Here is a 20,032-nt window from a genome sequence, read left to right on the forward strand (position 1 = left end):
TACCTCTGTTGCCTTAAACCCCATGTTGCACTTGTCAATAGGAAGATGTTGCGGGTTGTTATTGGCCTGACTAATGCGGAATAGGTCAACACAATTTTGTCTCACATCTAAAAAGATATATTTAATAATCGAGGACTCTATTTCCTAAGCTCCGTACCACAAGATTGGTGTAAAGCAGACGTTGTGCCAATATTTAAAAATGGACCTAGATCACAACCAGGGAATTGCCGACCTGTAAGCCAGACATCAACAGTGGGGATGCTACTAGAATTTGCAACTGGGACGCGACCTGCAAAACCTTCTCTGGTAAGTAACTCAGGAATCAGAAGAGCCCCCCCCCCCCCCAACCCCCGGGATCTGAAATGAATGCAGTTTAGCTCCGGGGCCCCCTGCTGCTCAACTATGTAATAAATAAAAAGGAAGGGTAAAAAGGAGGGCAAGAGGCATCCCAGCCCCGTGAAATCCAGGGGTCGTCATATGAGCATCCACTGGGATAATGTGTGTGAATAGCATAATTTAAAGCATGGGTGACTCACTCCAGTCCTCAAGCGCCACTAACAGGTCAGATTTTAAGGATATTCCTGCTTCAGCACGTGGCCCAATCAGTGGCTCAGTCAGCCACCTGTGCTGAAGCAGGGATATCCTTAAAACCTGATCTGTTGGTGGCCCCTTGAGGACTGGAGTTGGCCACTCCTGATTTAACGTACTGAGCAAGTCATATCTTGATGGCGCAGACCCCGCTGGCAGTGAGAGGGTGAGAAAAAGTGGCACAGCTACAAACAGTGAGTGGGCTGGACAATGCTACAATGAACAGAACCATGTACAGATTGCCGCTTTAATTGCGAAAACAGCACATAGGGGGTTATTCATTCAACTACTGACCCGCTGATCGGCACTATCAAAGTGTAATGAATATCCCCCTTAAAATGTTCTATATATTCACAATTCATGGAGGAGGGGGGCAGATTATAATTTAATGTTGCACGCATACACATGTTCATGAAGGCCCTGGGTATTATGGAGCGAGTCTCTTGCAGAATTAATGGATGTCCCATATACAGTACAGTGTCTCTAGAACTTTGCTTTTCCTTCCTATGTATTGGGCCGCGATTATACACCGCGTTGGCGTGCCTCTGCCCGCGCTCATCGTATCTCGCCCGAGCAATGTGTGATGGGGAGGGAAGCGGTTGGACAGGCGGGGTCGGACGCGTCACGAGGCTGGTTTGCCGTGATTGGCTGAACCGCCCATGTGATGCGGCAATCGCTCGAAAAGATCAAATTATTTGTCTTTTCAAAATGCGCTCTCGCCATCGCGCTCCGTCATGCGCGCGCACACTAGGGGCGGCCAACAATTTGTGGTTGCCGTGCGAGCGCTGTATAAATCGCGGCCTAAGGCTCTATTAGCCACAAACACCAGTAACCGAAGTTCATCCATTTTAGAGAAAAAAAAATGTCAAAGTTTTTCATTCTGTTCTTGCATAAAACTTTTTAATACTGCATTCAAATTCACCCTTTTAAATAAGTTCCCTACATTATTCCCTTTTGTACTTAAGCACAGCACTAAAAAAAAAATTATATATAAAAATAAAAAAACGTGACTTCACTAAAGAAAAAAAGAAAAATAATAATATCAGCTTAAAATAAATCACACAAGTAATTCCGAATATGGTCGGTCTGCCATAATGTTCTCGGTGTGTGTTGTTTTTCTTTTGTTCTTAAGACAAACAATAGCCGAATGCTAAATATAAAAGGGGAGTGGGGTTTGTGACGCTCATCAGATACAATTAGACTAGAGCCCAGAGCAAAACATGAGCTTTACAAACATCGCATGCAGCAAACGCCCAGCAACTCTCATGCTTCAGGTAATCCCAAAGGTCTACGGTTGGTTTTAAGGCTGCTATATCCCATATGCAGATACATGACAAACTGTTAACAGATGTATTTTAAATAGACACACTGGAAATGAACGCCAAGCTGAGTAGCTCTGCTGTGCCGAAATGAGCCAATAAAGCATTTCCTCCGAGTCTCTGTTTTCCATGTAATTTCATTTTATTTGGAAAACGGGTTGTCTGTTTGCTGAGATGCGCTGGTACAGTATATGTGTATCCCTCAGCAAAAAATTATAATAATACAAGAGAAGAGACCGAGGACTCCAGACCATCATGGTTCTAATGACATAGACCACTTTAATATCACAATGAAAGGACGACAAGTAACGGTAAGATCCTGCCCAAAGTATCTCACCTGGGATTGAGAAGCCAGTGCCCGATGCGTTTCGCCAATGCAGCCTCATCTGCTATGTCAGTGAAAAATGCACTGACCATGATTAAAGACAGCACACACAAACCTATATATATGGCTTTATGTGAAGGAACAGAGAGATTGACTTCCTGCACCTTTTTATTAGGATCAGACAGAAACTTCATAAAGTAATTATGAAACTATGAGGAATGAGGCTGGAATACACACTGGGAAAGGATAAATGCTTTTTCTACCACATTTATTTAAAGCTGAATTATTTACTGCACAAATACACACACACACACAAATATTTATGTGTATATTGACACAAATACGGTCGGAGTGCTGATATACTCGCATTGATTAAACAAAGATATCAGACCTACTATACTGTATTTAGGTCCCACTGGTACTGAAAAGGGAATATACATTTTTTTTACATAGCAAAGTGTGAAAAAAATGTGACATCTGACATCTAGCTAACATAGTGCAACTCCGACGTCTTCTCTTTCTTTCTTGGACGTGAGCAAAATATTGTTTGCTTCCCACTTGGAGTCCACAAAAGAACAGGAAGGAAAGTCTTTGCTCCGCAGAGAGACTTTAGCTGGCTTAGCAGGACGTGGCCAATTCCGAAACTGGCTTCATTTTCCAGTATCCTTAAAGGACCCAACATATTTCCCCTCCCCCTCCCCCTCTGCCCCCCTCCCCGTTTCTTGGCAAAGGGCTCAGAGCTGCGAGTTCAGCCAAAATAGACAATAAAACAGTGAGAAGGCAAGGGGCCAAAATGCAAAGCGTCGCTGTACAATATCCCTACAACCCTCCCCCAAAACACGTTTCTGCGGAGGAAGATGTGAAAGAAAAAGCCTTTTATTTGTCCCAGCATGAACTTTGTTTTTAGAAATTGTTGGATTATTTCGGCAGATATTTTGGGCTCTTTCTATGCAATGGAAAAAATCTTTGAAGTATTAAAGAAATCATATGCGCCTTCGAGTTAAAGGGCAGGCTTCAGCAGTAGCAGCTTAATACCAGAAAGGATCTTGGGTGGGTATATTATGCATGTAATGCGTGTGTGTTCATTTTATATTCTGGACACCAGCCCCAGGAAGGAGAAATGAATATATTGCAATTTAAAGCAATTGTTTTTATTATGTAGCCTTAGTCAGCGTTGCTTTACCACTGATGATCACTACGAAATAAATGATAAACAATGTTAAAGCAATGAATGAAGGAAAAAATTATTCTAGGCAATCGTGGGAGGTTTTATAGAGCAGAGGTTCTATGGGGCGTGTAGGAAGGTTCGGACGAGGGGGTGGGGATGGAGAGAGGGAGCCAAAAAGTGGACTGGCCCATCAGTGACCCACATAAATTCTGCCGATCCTGCGGCTTCCCCCAGCAATGAGAATTTCTCCGTGGAGGGTCCCATTCGGCAGAACTGACCCCCCTCAGGAAATCGCGGCTTGTACTCTGCCTTGAGCCGCAGCATTTTGCTTTTCTTCCGGGGACAGTATGGCTGGCCACTTCTGTATCATATAATACACATATATAGACATACCATTTGTATATACATATATGATTTTCAGCCCTTTTCGATACACTGCTAGACTGTCCTCTCCATGGATCTTCCAGGTACTGTGGTTGCAAGCCGCTCTTCTACACGATGCGCCAACAACTTTCATCATTTCATCCCTGTCTCTTCGAGGAATATCCCAGCATACATCTCTCCATACTTCTTTGAGTTGGTCTGAAATTTGTGAATTATCTTTGCATCAAGGGTCCAAGTTTCCCACCCATACGTGAGCACAGACAGAATACACTGGTCAAACACTTTCCTCTTGACAGTGGAACGTTCCCTTGAAAGGTTGTCTTCTTTCTTCCAAATACACTCCATCCCATCTTCATTCTCCCATTGATTTTACTCGAAAGGTTCCCATCCATTGAAACTTGCCGCCCAAGGTAGAGTTAGTCTTCGACTTCTAGTTATAGGCCATTTATTTTCATCTTTGTAGAGTGAAGACCTTTTCTGAACATCACTTTGGTCTTGCCGAGATTCATACGGAGGCCACGTTCTTACTTTGCTTTGACGAGCTCTCCCATTGGTTGCTGGAGGTCTTCTGGACTTGTGGCAAAAATAACAATGTTGTCTGCAAATCAGAGGCGACTCAAGTAACTCACAGCTGATTTGGGTTAACTTTTTCATACCAGTTCAATGTCTTTAACAATTCTTCAAGTGTTGCTGTGAAAAGCTTTGGTCCCATGGTGTATTCCTGCCACACTCACAAGCAAGTTAAGGATCAGCAAAGATCTTCATGTAATTTAATGGTTGATGTAACATTTACGTGAACGTTCCTTATAATAATCAAAGTATGCTTCTTTAACACTTTGCCTCCTTAATGCATTTAAAAAAAAACAGCGGCGGTGTAGATGGAATCAAATACTTTGTCATAATCTAGTAATCTTACACCGAGTCGTAGAGCATGTTCATACTTGGGCAAATAACTTCTTGTACGACTTGGATGTGATCCATTGTGTTGTATCTACAGTTCTGCGAAAAGCCGCATGGTTTGCTAGGCTGGGCAAAGTCCAGGGTCTGTTGCAGCCCATTAGTTAGTATCATTGTAGCATTATATTATTATTATCTTTTATGACACCAACATATTCCGCAGTGCAGTACAATGTGAGGGTAAGGACAAGAACAAAACATAAAATACATACAAGTTAACACATAATCAAACGGTACATTATAATTATAATTGCAAGAAAGGCAGATGCCCTAAATCAGCGGTGCGCAAAGTGGGGGGCGCGTGATTCGCTGCGGAGGGCGCGGGGTTTACAGAGGCCCCCCACACGCTTCCCGAATGCATTTAAATTAATGCTGGGGGAGCTGCGGGGCCTCTGTAAACCGTACTTACCTTGATTCAGATGCTCCTGGTGACGCGTCGCCATGGCAATGCGACGTCAAATGACGCTGCGGGGTCATGTTACGTCACGTTGCCATGACAACGTGACATCATGACGCCAGGACGTCTGAATCAAGGTATCGGGGAGGGGGGGGGCGCGAGGAGAGGGGGAAAGCCAGCAGGGCGGCACAGGGAAAAAAAGATTGCGCCCCCTGCCCTAAATGAAAGTGTCGATGCGAATATTAAGCAAATGGCACCGTATAAGACGGTGGAGAAAACGGAAAATGTTGGTGTAAAAGCAATAATTATTTTGATAATGCAATAAAACAAAAAGTAACCCTTAAATACAGCAATTGTGTTTCTGGAGATAATACAGATTTGGGCCTGGGAGACAAAAGGTGATAACACCGCTGATATGACACAGGTCTGATATCTTTATTTAATGAATGAGAGAATAGGGATAACACCGCTACTTGATACTAAGACAATGGAAAATGAATGCAGCAACTGATACAGATAAGAGCTCTGAAAAGTTCATTACGAAGTGAGAAAAATGTATTGCTATGGTTAGATCAGGAAAACAAAACGGTACCTCTCAAAGGAGAGAGAGAGAGAGAGAGAGAGAGAGAGAGAGAGAGAGAGAGAGAGAGAGAGAGAGAGAGAGAGAGAGAGAGAGAGAGAGAGAGAGAGAGAGAGAGAGAGAGAGAGAGAGAGAGAGAGAGAGAGAATTATTTGGAAGAGCACCAGCCAGTGTATGTACGGTACAGTATGAGGCAGTAGAGTGCTGCTTCTCTTAAGAAGTATGGAGAGATGTATTTTGGGTTTTACAGAAGGAACAGAAAAAATAATGAATGGGTTTCATACAAATAAAAGAAGAATTCAAAATGGCAGTGGGCTCGATATATTGCAAGAAGAAATGACCATCGTTGGACACAGACAGTACCCAATTGGATTCCAAGGGAAATCGAAAGACCAAGACAACGACCAAAAGTAAGATGGGCAGATGAAATCAGAAAATTTGTTGGAGTAACATGGAGAAGTGAGTCTTCCAACCGTAATACTTGGAAGATCATTGGGTGGGGGCTTCTTCTAGCATTGGATCTACAAGGGATGATGATGATGATGATGATGACGATGATGATAGTATAAGCACGATCAGCAGTTGTAAGTAAGTGGAATAGAACAAAGAACTTACATTTTATGAGTTAGTCGGATACCTGTAGGGTGTCCCATAAACCGTTCCATAAATGTGTGATCTTCAGATGATAACATAGGTCCCACCAATGGAAGATCAGCGCTTTTGGAGATATTTGCAATAAATGTTTCTCCCCCCCATCTATTATCTTGTGATTAAACAAACACAATGGAATGCAGCAACTTCCTTACCGCTAAGTCCATGCTGCCTTCGCCCGCGCGGAGGTGCGTGCGTCCGTGACGTCAACCGCGTGAAGCGGGTGCGTTTTTTGGACATTTAGATGCGCCGTCATGTTTTTTTTTAGAGGAGTATAATCTGCCAATACGGAAGAAGTGTCCAACTCCAGTCCTCAAGGGCCACCAATAGAATGACTAAGCTACCTGTGCTGAAGCAGGGATATCCTGACATATTGGTGGCCCTTGACGACTGGAGTTGGACACTAGAGAAGGGCACTTTTTGGGGCGGATTTGTTTCCGCAGCGGATTGGCCGGTTCCTTTAGTCTGCGGATTTCCACGGATCAATCTGGAAAAGGGCGATTCGTGGTTTGCGGATTTTTGAATGATTATTGCCAATACACTCCGCGGATTCCACAATCCGGTGACGGTTTTGTAGAATCGGCACCGTTGGTGGACTCTTAAGACTCCGCCAACGGATGGCTGGATCCGCGGAATGGATTCTAAAAATCCGTCAACGGATTGTACCCAATGGCGGATTTTGACCGGATTTTACACCGCAAAACGGATTTTAGCGGGAAAAATGCGAGAAAATACGGGAAACGGATTCTCCCGTCTCTATTGGCCACCCCAGCACTACGCCATCTTCCTGCGGCATTTATTGGGAAGCATTGTTTTACAATCCCTCTGGCAGCAGAGGGATTAAGGTGGGTATATCCTACATTTGCAGGAGTAATTGCATCTTTAATATCCTCAGACCCCCCCGGCCCACCTTTCTATTTGCCTCTCCTACATTCTCTGTCCCGGACAGTCTGCGTTCTGTGTATTATGCCCCTGTGATAATGCATTCCCTATTGGAGGGATTTGGTGGGAGGAAAGAATGGTTTATCACAGCTGATCCTTGAACGAAGACTGTGGCCTCTTTGTAAGGGAATAAATAGAGCCTATATCATCTTTCAGCCAGGGGAGGACTAATTGTCTGACAAGAAAGTCTCGCCAGTTGAAAGATGTAAATGAATGTGTCTGACAGAAGAAAAAGGATAATTCCTGTAAAGACGAGGTCGTTTGGGAAACATTACATCATCAATCTGGAGAATTTACTTTTGTTCTCAAATGTGAGCGGGTTGCAGGTGCCCAGGAAAAAAAAAATCCTCATTGTAAGTGCACTCCCGTCTCGCCCATATACCGAATACAGTTCAGATGTGTTCGGTAGCCTTCTGCAGGAGCTTAACTGCAGCAACCAATATCTGCAGAATATAAAAAGGCACAGGGGAGGGAATTCGCTCCGATATTGGGAACCGGAAGCGTGATCGCCATTTACTGCCGGGGACTTGAATGACGCTAATTCGGCGCCAATGCCTGTTTATCGGAGATGTGTACATTCACACCATAGCACATTAGTAACTATGAGCCTATTCCTTCGCACGCGGAAGACACCTTATAGCCCATACAGTGCCAATAAAACGTTTTCCAGCATAGCACTGCTTAGTAAATTAGGCCCTCACCATTTAGTTTTAGTTATGGAGTGGAGCTGCTCCTTTATTTCTTCAATGCTGAGTGTCCTGATACCGTACACTCTTTGTACTTTCAGATTTTTGTGGGACAGGTTTCGCTGTTCAGCTGCTAAGCACCTTTGTTGCGAGCTCCATGCAATGCCCTTAACAGCACATTACCAGCCTTATTTTTATTCATAGCGGTTTTCTTTTTTTTAATTTAATTTTTTTTATTTAAAAGACCGGAATCCTGCAGTACTGTCCACATGGGAACACCCGCAGTTTGCCAACACTTTCTCCTCTTCACCACTTCCATAGGAGTTTCCGCACAATGGTGGCCGGATTGGCACTAGGGCAGTTTAATGCATAACCCTGGAAGTGAAAGGGGCTTAGCCTTTGCAGCCTTATTAATTTACGTGTTGGGCGCCTTCTTGAGGAATAAAAAAAAAAAAAAAATACGCAGTTTAAAAAAAAAAATATATATATATATATATATATATATATATATATATATATATATATATATATATATATATATATATATATATATATATATATATATATATATATATAAAATCAAAAAATAAATAGATGATACCGTTCTGTGGCTAACGAAATGCTTTTATTTGTGCGAGCTTTCGAGATACACTGATCTCTTCTTCCGGCGATGTTACCTCTACATGTATACATATACATATATATATATATATACACATATAGATATATATATATATATATATATATATACTTTTTAAATCGGCGAGTAGGGGAAAAAATTCGAGAGCTGAAAACAGACTTCCTACTAAACAGAATTTAAAAAAACACAATACAAAATCAAACACGCAAAGGGGAACTGTCCCTTTAACCCAGTGGCTGAAAGGTGCCTCCCAGCAGAGACTGCTTAGTATATGTAATGTAGGCCATAACATGTATACTGAACATGGTAGAGTGATACAAGCACAACATCTCTCGCCTGCAGAGCTTACAATCCAATGTAGAGTGACGGAGGTGCAAAAAGTTGGATTGCCAAAAGGCCACAGAGAGTGTAACTGTGAGAGGAGAACACTTAATACGAACACACCAGTATGTGTATCCAAAAAAACGACATCTTAAAGCAACAGCACTGCCTGGGAATACATTTCTTTTTTAACCTGGCCGGGTTCCTGAGATATTTGTAGTTCTTTTGTGAGTTTTGACAGAAAGAATCTACAAATATGGCACGGGACTACAAATATGGCCGCTGGGTCACCTACAGAAAGCCACAACACCAGCTTTCCTATTCGCCGTCGAAGCCAGCCCCGACCTCGGCAGCTAGATTGTTTCTTCAATTTGTCCGGTGGACCCCCAGACAGGGTATCCCCGATTAGCTCTGGGAGATCCCCTGGTTCAGGTAAAAGAGACAAACTTGAGCAAAACCCACTCACCACACCCCCCCAAAAAGTAACTGCCCCCCCAAAAGTAACTCCCTGAACCCCCCCCCCCTCACAACTCTTACCTGAGGCTGGGTCCAGCGAGGTCCGGCAGCATCGTGCGGCAATCTCCATCTTTTTCCCTGCAAATTGTAATGTTTCCCCTGTGGGTCCCCAAAAAATGGCAGTGAGGCGATAAATGGCGCCACGTTGCCATGGCAACGGGACTACACAGCGTCACACAACGTGGCGCCACGTCCCGTTGCCATGGCAACACGGCGTCATTTATCGCCGCACGGACATTTTTGGAGGACCTGCAGGAGAAACATTACAATTTGCAGTGGAGAAGACGAAGATCGCCGCACCACGGACCCCGGTGCAGGTAAGCACTCGACAGCAGCCAAAATGCTCTCGCCCGTGGCATGCGGGCGAGTGCATTTTTCGAGCCATGTAGAGAGATAGATATTATATATATTCTGTTTAGCCGGAATTGCTGCTTTAATCTATAAATCATGTCTCGCAATGCTTTATAGCAGCCTCGTCCCCGGTGATCGCGACCGCGTGCGCACTGACTGGGACCGCAGCTTTATAGCGGCCTCTGGCAGGGAATGGGACATTTGGCTGCGGAAATCTCTCCGTGACCAAGTCTCCACCGGCGTTTGGCCACAGCCGCTGGACAGGCAGCCGCCGGCCGTTTCGTCAATAAGGCAAGTTCATTTAAGGGGTTTTAGCGGTTAGGGTAGGGGGTTAATAGGGATTTTAGGGTAAGGGACTAGAATTTTAGGGTAGGGGATTAGGGTAAAGGGTTTTAAGATAAGGGTTTAGGCTGACGTAGCGTTGGTATTAGGGGTTACGAGTAGGAGTTTAGGGTGAGGTTAGGGGCTTACCCTGGCTGCAAACTGACCGGTGGAGAGACGCAAATGGCGGCTCACTGCCGGCGGTAATATGGTCACGGCAAAACGATCACATCCAAATGTCCTGGACCGCTCTGGCACTGAAGGGGTTAATACGTTACTCTGAAACGCCAACATTCACCAGATTGGAATTTACTCTATGGCGGTAATTCTATATAGTCCAATGTGGCTATTTTGGGCTGAAAATCCCCAGTGACCACATCAGACTGTATAGAATAAGGCCCTCTATCTACATTTACTCCCACACAACATCCTGAGCAGTAAATGAATATAACCTCTAGAATCCAGCAGGCGGAATATATTGGACGCGACTCTGTTTTTGCAGCGAGTTTTGGCACGTCGCATACGCTCCAGCGTTGCACCAGAAACAGAACTTTGCTGTTGACTTAATTTCTGACATCAACCCCATCAACATAACGCAAGACGTGAGGATGCTCACTTCACATCATCTCATGCATATGCACATATTTCGCACTCACTTATCACTTCACTGCCTGTGCCAAAACGCCTCTGATTATCTGCCGTTACCGGGGCCAACCATGGAAGGTGAATCACAAAATGTGTTATTCTTACACGCTGGTGAAAGTGCCTTAGAAAGAGCAGTGGTACAGAGTCTGATTTCAAGAGAGTCTAAATGTGTTAAAGCCGCAGTCCAAGCTGCCGTTTAAAAAAATAATAATAATAAAAAAATCCCTATAATATGTGCATTAATACAATCCACACAATAATAAATAATTAGCGAAGTTGCCGATTGATCTGTTCTCCTGCGATCGATCGGCGACAATTCGGTTCGGGGGCTCACTAAATGGCTGCAGAGGAGTATTGACGCAGTATCTGTGACTTTGTAAATGGTTGCTATAGAAACAAAAAAGGCTTGTTACATTATAATACATTCAAAATGTCATTCAGAGTTTTTTTTTAATGCTACAATTATTTTCTCATAGTACATAACTGATTTATTAAAAAACACATGTAGGATATTGCTTGGTCTGCAGCTTTAAACATTAGGCAAAGTATTTTTGGACTTTACAAAAGGTTATGCACAGTATAATCAAAGAACAGAAAAGGGGGCTTTACAAATGTTTTCCTTATCTTTAGAAAATAATATAGAATTCAAAAGTTAGTAACTTTATGTTTGATGAACTTTTAGTGACTTTGAGTTGATCACATTTGGTTTTACTGAACTCTTATAAAAGCATCCAATAGGGAGTTTAGAGTTACCAGTTGCACCAAAATCAGAGACCAACACAGAAGGATGATAAAATACAAGGATGAGTGTAGCAATTTTAAAATATTGGGAGGAGGGAATGCCTACTCTGAAGGATGGGTCTATTCACTAAACATGTGATTGTTAATCGTTAGATCAGGCCTGCACAACTCCAGTCCTCGAGGGCCGCAAACAGGCCAGGTTTTTAGGATATCCCTACTTAAGCACAGCTGGCTTAATTAGTGGCTCAGTATGACTGAGCCACTAATTGAGCCAGCTGTGCTTAAGTAGGGATATCCTGAAAACCTGGCCTGTTTGCGGCCCTCGAGGACTGGAGTTGTGCAGGCCTGCGTTAGATAGTGGATACTGCACTTTCGTGAAGGGATCCTTAAGTGAAACTAAAGTCATAAATGTAGACGGGGTTGATGTAAGGTGCACTATTATAAAGCCTGGCAGACAGGGTGAATGGTTGCTTCAGGTCAGGGGCGGACAACTCCAGTCCTCAAGGGCCACCAACAGGTCAGGTTTTAGAGATATCCCTGCATGGTGTCAATGGGTTTAAGTAATGCCAATCTAGTGTGACACCAAGATAATATGATAAGGTAGTCGATGGACTTTCCCCCCCTTTTTGCAATCACATAATAGACATTATGATTAGAAATGATTTGCAAATAACAAAAAAAGTACAAATTACATCATATCACCCCAAAACTGTGACAATATATAAAAGTGTCCTTGTATTTTCAGAGCGTATGTCACTGATTAATAAAGTGTGTTTACTATGTAATCATGTTGAGAAATGAATGCAACACATGATAAACACGTGAATTTGCTTTAGCTATTTCATCAATATGCTGCTATTAACCAACCCCCCTTCCACTTTTGGGCAGGCGGTTACACCCTTTCGTGTTGCAAAGTACAGCTGTACAATGACACTCTGATCTCAACAGCACCAGAGTGACTGTGACGAGGAACAAGTGGAACAGTTTCTCTGCGCTATCTCTGGTGTTTTCAATAAATAGAAGGAAGATTTCCATTTAGGGAGACCACATCTCAGCACATCCATTTAAAGAACGGTTAGTGAAGGCTTCCCAAAGCCTTAGGAAGTCCCCGGGTGCCAAATTCAAAGCATCTTTTACTAAAAGTCTGGTAAATGAATGGAACGCACTCAGTGTGGTGGGAGCAAGTATTCAGCAATGTATGAAACAGCTATCTTAGGAGCGGAAAAGTAGGAAAAAACATTTCCTCCAGACATTGAAGACAGATAAACATGAGTTGCTATGACTGATGACAGAAGCCACTCTGTTCATAGGCAGACAATTATTCCATGACCTGAAAAGCTAACAATCTAATTTAGGAGCACCAAAAAGCAGACACATGGCCTTAAACTGAGCAATCCCATTTCAAAGACCAGTATTTGTACCACTGGGTCACCCCTGGTAAAATGGCACCACTAGTAAATTGAACATGTCCACTAGAGAAGAAAAAGGACATGGGAGAAGAAGTTGCTCAGTGAGTAAAGACACAGACTGGCGCTGAGAGTTTGAAGCAGGGGAACAATTCCCGGTGTCGGCTGCTTGTGACCTTGGGCAAGTCACTTTATCTCCCTGTGCCGCAGGTACCAAAAACATAGATTGTAAGCTCCACGGGGCAGGTACCGTGTCTGCAAAATGTCTCTGTAAAGCGCTATGTAAAACTAGCAGCGCTACACAAGAACAAACTATTATTATATTACAGTAATTGTAATTCTACAGTCAGCAATGCGGCCCTATTATAAGAAGTTGGGGTTCTTTTAAGGATGGCCCCTTTCAGAGAGGCAGCCAAGCATCGCTTTGCAATGTGTAGCAGGCCCCACTGGCGGTACAGGGGTTAAGTGCAGATCGGTCAGTGAGGTGTACGTATTGAGCTTTTGAAATAGGCGCCAGATTTCCTTATTTTTTTGTTGCTAAAAGCTGCATCAATTGTGAGAAATAGTTCATGATGTTTCCAATGATACAGACCAGACACCTGGAGAATTATAAGACTACAGCGAAATAAAGACCGCAAGAGACGCAGAATGGAAATACGGCCCAGCGCAGTGATATTAGGTTAATGAACTCCTTTCTAGCTACTTCTGTTCCTCCATATAACCCCTCCACAGAAAGGGGTAACAGAGGTGAATAGTGCCCTAGTATACATCAGTGCTAAGGACACCTGCTCCAAATGACTCAGGGGCCCATATAATAAAGGAAAACTGGTACAAATATTAGCAGAAAAGTGTAACAGATTTATCGGAATAAAAGAAAATCCAATGGCTTCTGATGGGTTTTTTTTTATGATACATATTTCCATTGCCCAAATATTGCACCATGTTTTGCATTGATGCTGTGCATGTTCCACTCTACTATCCATAGCGTCAAATATAGCACAGGGAGTTTAGATATAAGCAATACAGGCAATGTGACAAGCACATAACTGAATATACTACAACACACAGCAGATATGTACACAGCCACGAACATACATACACACATATGTGAAATATATATATATCTAAATGGCATGCCTAGTAAAGAATTATGAACAATTACACATTCTACCCTAATATATATATACATATTTGTGTATGTAATATTTTTTTTTTTTTTTTTTTTTTAATATATATATATATATATATATATATATATATATATATATATATATATATATATATATATATATATATATATATATATATATATATATATATATATATATATATATATATATATATATATATATTACATACACAAATATGCAAGTTAAAACATTTTTTTTTAACTAATGTAACATCAGTGTATTCTCCATAACAAAGCTGACTCCAACCCCTCCTTCTAACTTCACCCACTTGTAACCTAATAGCTGCATACCTTATTCTGCATGACACCCACCTTATCCTGCCCCCATTCCTCTCAGCTGCTTCCTAGTACTAGGCACCATGCAGATGATGCTGACTCTTATGAAAGGTTGATGCAAAAAAAAGGTGCTGCTGTTGTTTTTTTTTTGTGATGTGATCCAGTTCCCCCTTTAACCCTTTCAGTGTCAGAGAAATGGTTAATGCCCTTGCCCCCATGCTGTCACCCTGGCTCACCTGGACAGCTGCTCCTGTGCCTCCCTCTGCCTGTGAGCCTATTGGAAGTGCCTGGCTTGTGTGAGCTGTTTTTGAAGTCTGCAGTGAAGCTCTCAGGAAAGATGTTCCCATATTAATGAGCTTCCCCTGGATTCCCCCATCACCTTATAGAGAGGGCTCTGCAGCCTCCCTCCTCCTCTCCCTCTGTCTCTCTGCAGCTCCGCCCTGCACCTGTTCCCTGTGTATCCGGCAGCAACGTGACCCCCCCCCCCCCCCCCCAGCCCAAATCCTCAGGCATTCCCCCGTGCATTGCAACCTCTCCCACCGCTCTTATACACAGACCACCTGAATAGGGGGGGCACAGAGGGGCTTCTCAGTATTTCCCCCGGTGCAGAAAAATAGCACAGGATTCAAGAACAATAAACTCGGTTAAATGTGGACCTTTCCTAAGTCTGGTGCTGTTTTATTTGCCACCATTTGGGACCAGGGGGACTTAGATAAGTAGCACATTGTGGCTGCTACAAATAGTGCGTAAAATAGCATCAAATGTTCAAATCACATTGAAGTCAGTGTTATTTATCTGTGAAATATCATGCAGTAGTATAATTATTATCCCTGATTCCAAGCTTTTGTAACAAACAAACAAAAAAAACAGCACCTGATTTGTCACAGAAGAAATATCCAATTCAAAGGAATGCTATTATTTTGTTTGGTAGCCCAGGTGATTATGTTTGTAGCGTGTGTACTGTACTGGTTTTGCAGCTGGGAACCTGATAAATTAACTCCCATGTCCTGTGCTGTTTCTCCCCCCCTCCACCCTCTCTCCCCCCCCTCTCTCCCCCTATCCACCCCCTCTCTCCCCTCCCTCTCTCCCCCCTATCCACCCCCTCTCCCTCCACTCCCCCCCCCCCCTCTCCCTCCACTCCCCCCCACCTCCTCCCTCCCCCCCCTCCCCCCTGCTTCCCCCCCCTCCCCTCTCCCCCTCCCCCCTCCCCCTCCCCCCACTCTCCCCTCTCCCCCTACCCCCCTCCCCCCTCCCCTTCCCCCTACCCGTGTTGCACTGGTCTTTGCAGGGGTTAGACTTTGATTAATCCCCCTATGTAACTGGTAGTGAATCCAGCCATTAAAGAAAAAGAAAAAAAAAATGATTTTTTTCCTTTAACATATATGGATAATTTTAGTTTTGCTCCTAGAATTGCACCAAAGAAATGTGAATACATAACCCAGCCATGTTTCTATTGCTGCTGTAACAAACAGCTCATCACATACCCTACTTCTAGGTAGTTACCAAGACCCTTGTACTTAGTACTTGCCTGGTAAGATAATCTTTCCCAAAGTCCACAAAATTGATGCAAAATGAGAAACAAACAATGAGCTGGAGTAATACAGATTTATCACACGAATAAATCTCATTTGCAGCAGACAGACTTTGATAAATGTCATGTTATGTCTCAAAGCAAATAGAAATGTGTGTTTTTTTCCCCCCTCGTCATCAAAATTGTAACATTTCTGCTTGTGACAATTGTTAAAGTAACAAAACAAATGAAAACAGCCATTCAAACGAAATAATATTCTTCAAGTGGGTATAAATGCTGCACTCACACGTGAAGCGAGATCGCTTGCGAAACGCGTTGGATTGCTGACAGTAGAGGACATTGTAGTGTGACACATTCAGGTGTCTCACAGTCCATTGTGTACAAAGCATGTGTCTTTTCTCTACGGAGTGCGGCTTTATACTTTCATTGAAGAATATTATTAAAAATTGCTTTTTTTTTCTCTGTGGGGTGCTCCGTTCTTTTTTGTTTTATACTGTAGTACGTTTCAATGTTGGATATTCTCTGAGGCTTCCTTTGTTGAAAGTTACAAAGCACCCCGGGCAAGCAGCTCCTGGATGAATGTATATTCCCACATTTTTACGTTCTCGATGAATTTTCTCATGGTGATATGTGTAGGGGTATTCATTGTGTGCCATTGTGCAGTATTTAGAACTATATATTTATTCATGTATTTATTGCTACAGTTTTATTATGAGTTATTTGGACAAGAGTATATTTATAATAATAAGCACAATTTGCACAAAGGAATCAGTTGGGATATTTGATTTATGAATCTATAGCAGCTTTTATGCACAGGAGTGTTTTTTCTTTTATATATATATATATATATTTTTTTTAAATTAGCGAAACATATTACCTTAATCCTACCCACCCCCCCGTCATAACTCATTACTCACGTCCACTTTGTGCAAATTGAGCATTTGCCATCTTTGAAATGTTCACGATCACAGAAATGGGAGCTGCGAGGAACAAATGGGTTTCTGGACCCCCAAAAATGTGATTTGAATGGGAAAGTACTCATGGTTATTAGTACATTTCCATCGCCGCGCAGGGCCGGCCTTAGGGCATGGCGAGCAGGGTGGTTGCCTTGGGCCCTGCGCTTACAGGGGCCCCGCGCTCCCTCATCTCACTCCTCCTGTCAGCGCCGGGATCCAAATTTCGCCTGACAGGAGAGGGAGGAGCTGGAGAGTCTCGGAGACGCCCAGGACCGCACCGCTGCTCACCCCAAAGTAGGAATGGGGTTGTGTGTGCTAAGCGATAGCTGGGGGAGGTAAGAGGTAGCGTGCGGGGTTGTGCGTGTGTGCCCACGCAGGGGGTCTTACCTTATATGGAGCGCCCTTCCTTCTGCAGTGTTGCATTGACATGGTGACGTGTTACCATGACAATATGTAGAAATCCTCAAAGAGGTAGGAGCGGAGCACAGCAGAATGGATGCAGGGGCTGAACACCAGAGTAAATAAAAATCCTTTAATTCACGATCAACATCATGGTAGTGGATAGACAAACTTCTCTTACGCGTTTCAGGCTTTCGCCCTTTATCAAAGAGAACCAAATTTTACTGCAAGTGCCCCGCTGATATAGGTCTCTCCCCTCCGCTGCCAGCTGATCAGGATTTCATAATTTGTTGGCGCGAATCGCCGAACTACAGTCTGATTGGCTGTCTCTTACAGCCAATGAGATGAATGAACCGGCATATTGTGTGCAGCGGGCGGCTCAGATCAGCGGAGCGGCTGCAGCAAGTCTTTGCAATAGGTTAAAAAGCAACAGCAGTGTACACAGTAACTTTTGAAGCATATTAAAAACAATATGATGTTACAAAAACAATCTACCAAACTGAAATGGTGGTATGGAGGATAATACAGTGGGGAAAGAAGGGTATCTATATATACATTATTTATAACAGGACTGTTATTGCAACCAACTGTATAGACTATAAAGAAATTGGTCTATGTACAAATAGCCAGTTGTTACCATGACAACGCACCATCACGATCCGCCGTGACACTGCAGGAGGAGGGGTCCCGCTGCCAGCATGCCGCCTTGGGCACCGCCAAAGGTAAGGCCTGCCTTGCGACTGCTGATGCCTAAAATGGGTGAAACTGATGACAAATCACAGAAAATCAGTTGACGTGCCTGCTAGGGTTGAAGTTCACCAGTCATGGTGAAAGTCACCAGATTTGGTCATTCATATGGGTGGCCAACAGTCATTTAATTGATCTTGAGAGGATATTCGCCTATCAGGAAAAAAGGAAGAACATGCAGTATCTCCCGGGGGTAAGACTGGTGGGAACGTTGTGCCCCATTTAGGAATATATTGTAACGGAGTGCTCACCACAAACAAGGCGTGACCGCAAGGCCGAGGTGGGGACTGATATATAACACCAACCCACAGCCGCGTGGGCGTGTCTGGAGTGTAGAATGGTCGAGGTAGCCAGGTCGGGGTTGGAGAGGTACGGATGGTCAGAGATACTTGCCAAGCTCGGGGTTGGAGAGGTGCGGATCGTTGAAGGTACTTAGCCGTGATCAGGATCGGAGAGATACGGATCGTCGTGGTACTTTGCCGGGGTCGGGGTTGGAGAGGTGCGGATCGTCCTTGGTAGCCGGGGTCAGGAATTTAGAAGAGCGGAGTCCAGAAGAATAGCCGAGATCAGAAACAGAGGAACTAGGAACCCCTAGGACAAGACAAAACTGTGGAGGCAAGGGTAGCAGTGAACACTTCCCACATAGGAAGGTTTATGCTTCCGATTTGCCAGTGGGCCGGCTGAGCATATATAGGACACAGAGACCAATGAGGTAACAGGCTGGAGGAGGCGCGTCAGAGACAGTGAGTGTGATCAGGGCCACTTTATACATTAGGCCGTCTAGGCACAGTGCCTGGGGCCTACGAACCTTTTAGGGCCTACAATATTTCACTTGCAAAAATACCTAAACAAAAAAAATCACAAAATAAGAGAAAACAGCCAATTTTAATTTAAAATGCCTTCGAAGTATTGATACCTTTAAATATCGAAACAAAAGTATCGATGCCAAATATTGCTAGTATCGAAAGAAACAAGCAAACGATGAAATTAGCATAAAAATGAGTAAAAATATCGGACACACAGGCCTCTAGAAATAAAAAGTGCCTAGGGCCTACGAAGGCCTTAAAACGGACCTAAGTGTGAAAGGAGGATACTGTGCCCGAGACAGGTGTGGGAAGGATCCCAGAGGCGGAGAGATGACGCGGCTCATGCACGCGCTGACCGCGCCCATGTGTGCGCGCTGCTCACTGATGATGTTGTCGCGTAGGCGGAGTCTGGAGGCGGGACCGGAGACAGTAGTATTAACCTCCATGCGGGATGCACGCGCCTAGCATGGCAGCTGGTCCCAAGGGAAGGAGAAGAGGCGCCATGGATGACAGAAGGAGCCCGATCACGGGTTGGCGTAAGTGACGAGTGCGCCGAGCGCGTCGCGGATCACAGATCCTGACATATATAAAAGAAATGGCAATACACAGGAAGCTTGGATTGCTGCTCTGAACAAGCTTCCAACCTTGGATACAGATTGTTAACCCAAATAATGTAATACTATTTAACATAGCGTTGCGCTGGTGAATGAATGTGGTTCTAAGGAAAGATGGGAAAAGATACAGCATTCAATACGTCACATTGTAACACGTGTGTTTCTTCCCTGACTTCTCTAAGCCCTCCTGCAGGATCTTGAGCTAGGGCATTTGGGAAAAAACCAGGTGCAACACGTCTTCATACATTGGGGGTTAAATGATGATGCGTCTTGGCTGGACAATACTGGTGCCACACACAGCACAAGTTTCATCAAATAACAGAATCCAGTTGAATGCAAACAGATTATTTTCTTTAGTAAACAGTGCACTTTTCCTGGCACTGTTAATACAACACTTTTGCAGCTGATGACTATCATAGGTGGCCTCAGAAGGTCATCTTAGTTTCCTCTACAACTTCACCAAGAATGTTGAATGTTCCTGTTCTTGTAACATATATCAAGGTGAAGAAACAGTACTATGAAATCTTCCCATTCTCGCTGACTTTCTGTGAGTCTCGCTGGTTTGGAATGAATCTC

General features: G+C 43.7%; 1 long non-coding RNA gene across 1 annotated transcript in view; it reads right to left on the reverse strand.

Annotated features, from left to right (window-relative positions):
• Nucleotides 1-14,809, reverse strand: part of LOC142494607 (uncharacterized) — a 103,190-nt gene extending 88,381 nt beyond the window's left edge. Inside the window, exon 1 of the long non-coding RNA XR_012801559.1 lies at nucleotides 14,640-14,809. This is a non-coding gene — a long non-coding RNA (uncharacterized LOC142494607). The remainder of the gene's footprint in view (nucleotides 1-14,639) is intronic.
• Nucleotides 14,810-20,032: the final 5,223 nt, after the last annotated feature.

Source organism: Ascaphus truei, chromosome 5, assembly GCF_040206685.1.
Source record: "Ascaphus truei isolate aAscTru1 chromosome 5, aAscTru1.hap1, whole genome shotgun sequence".
NCBI classification, from domain to species: domain Eukaryota; kingdom Metazoa; phylum Chordata; class Amphibia; order Anura; family Ascaphidae; genus Ascaphus; species Ascaphus truei.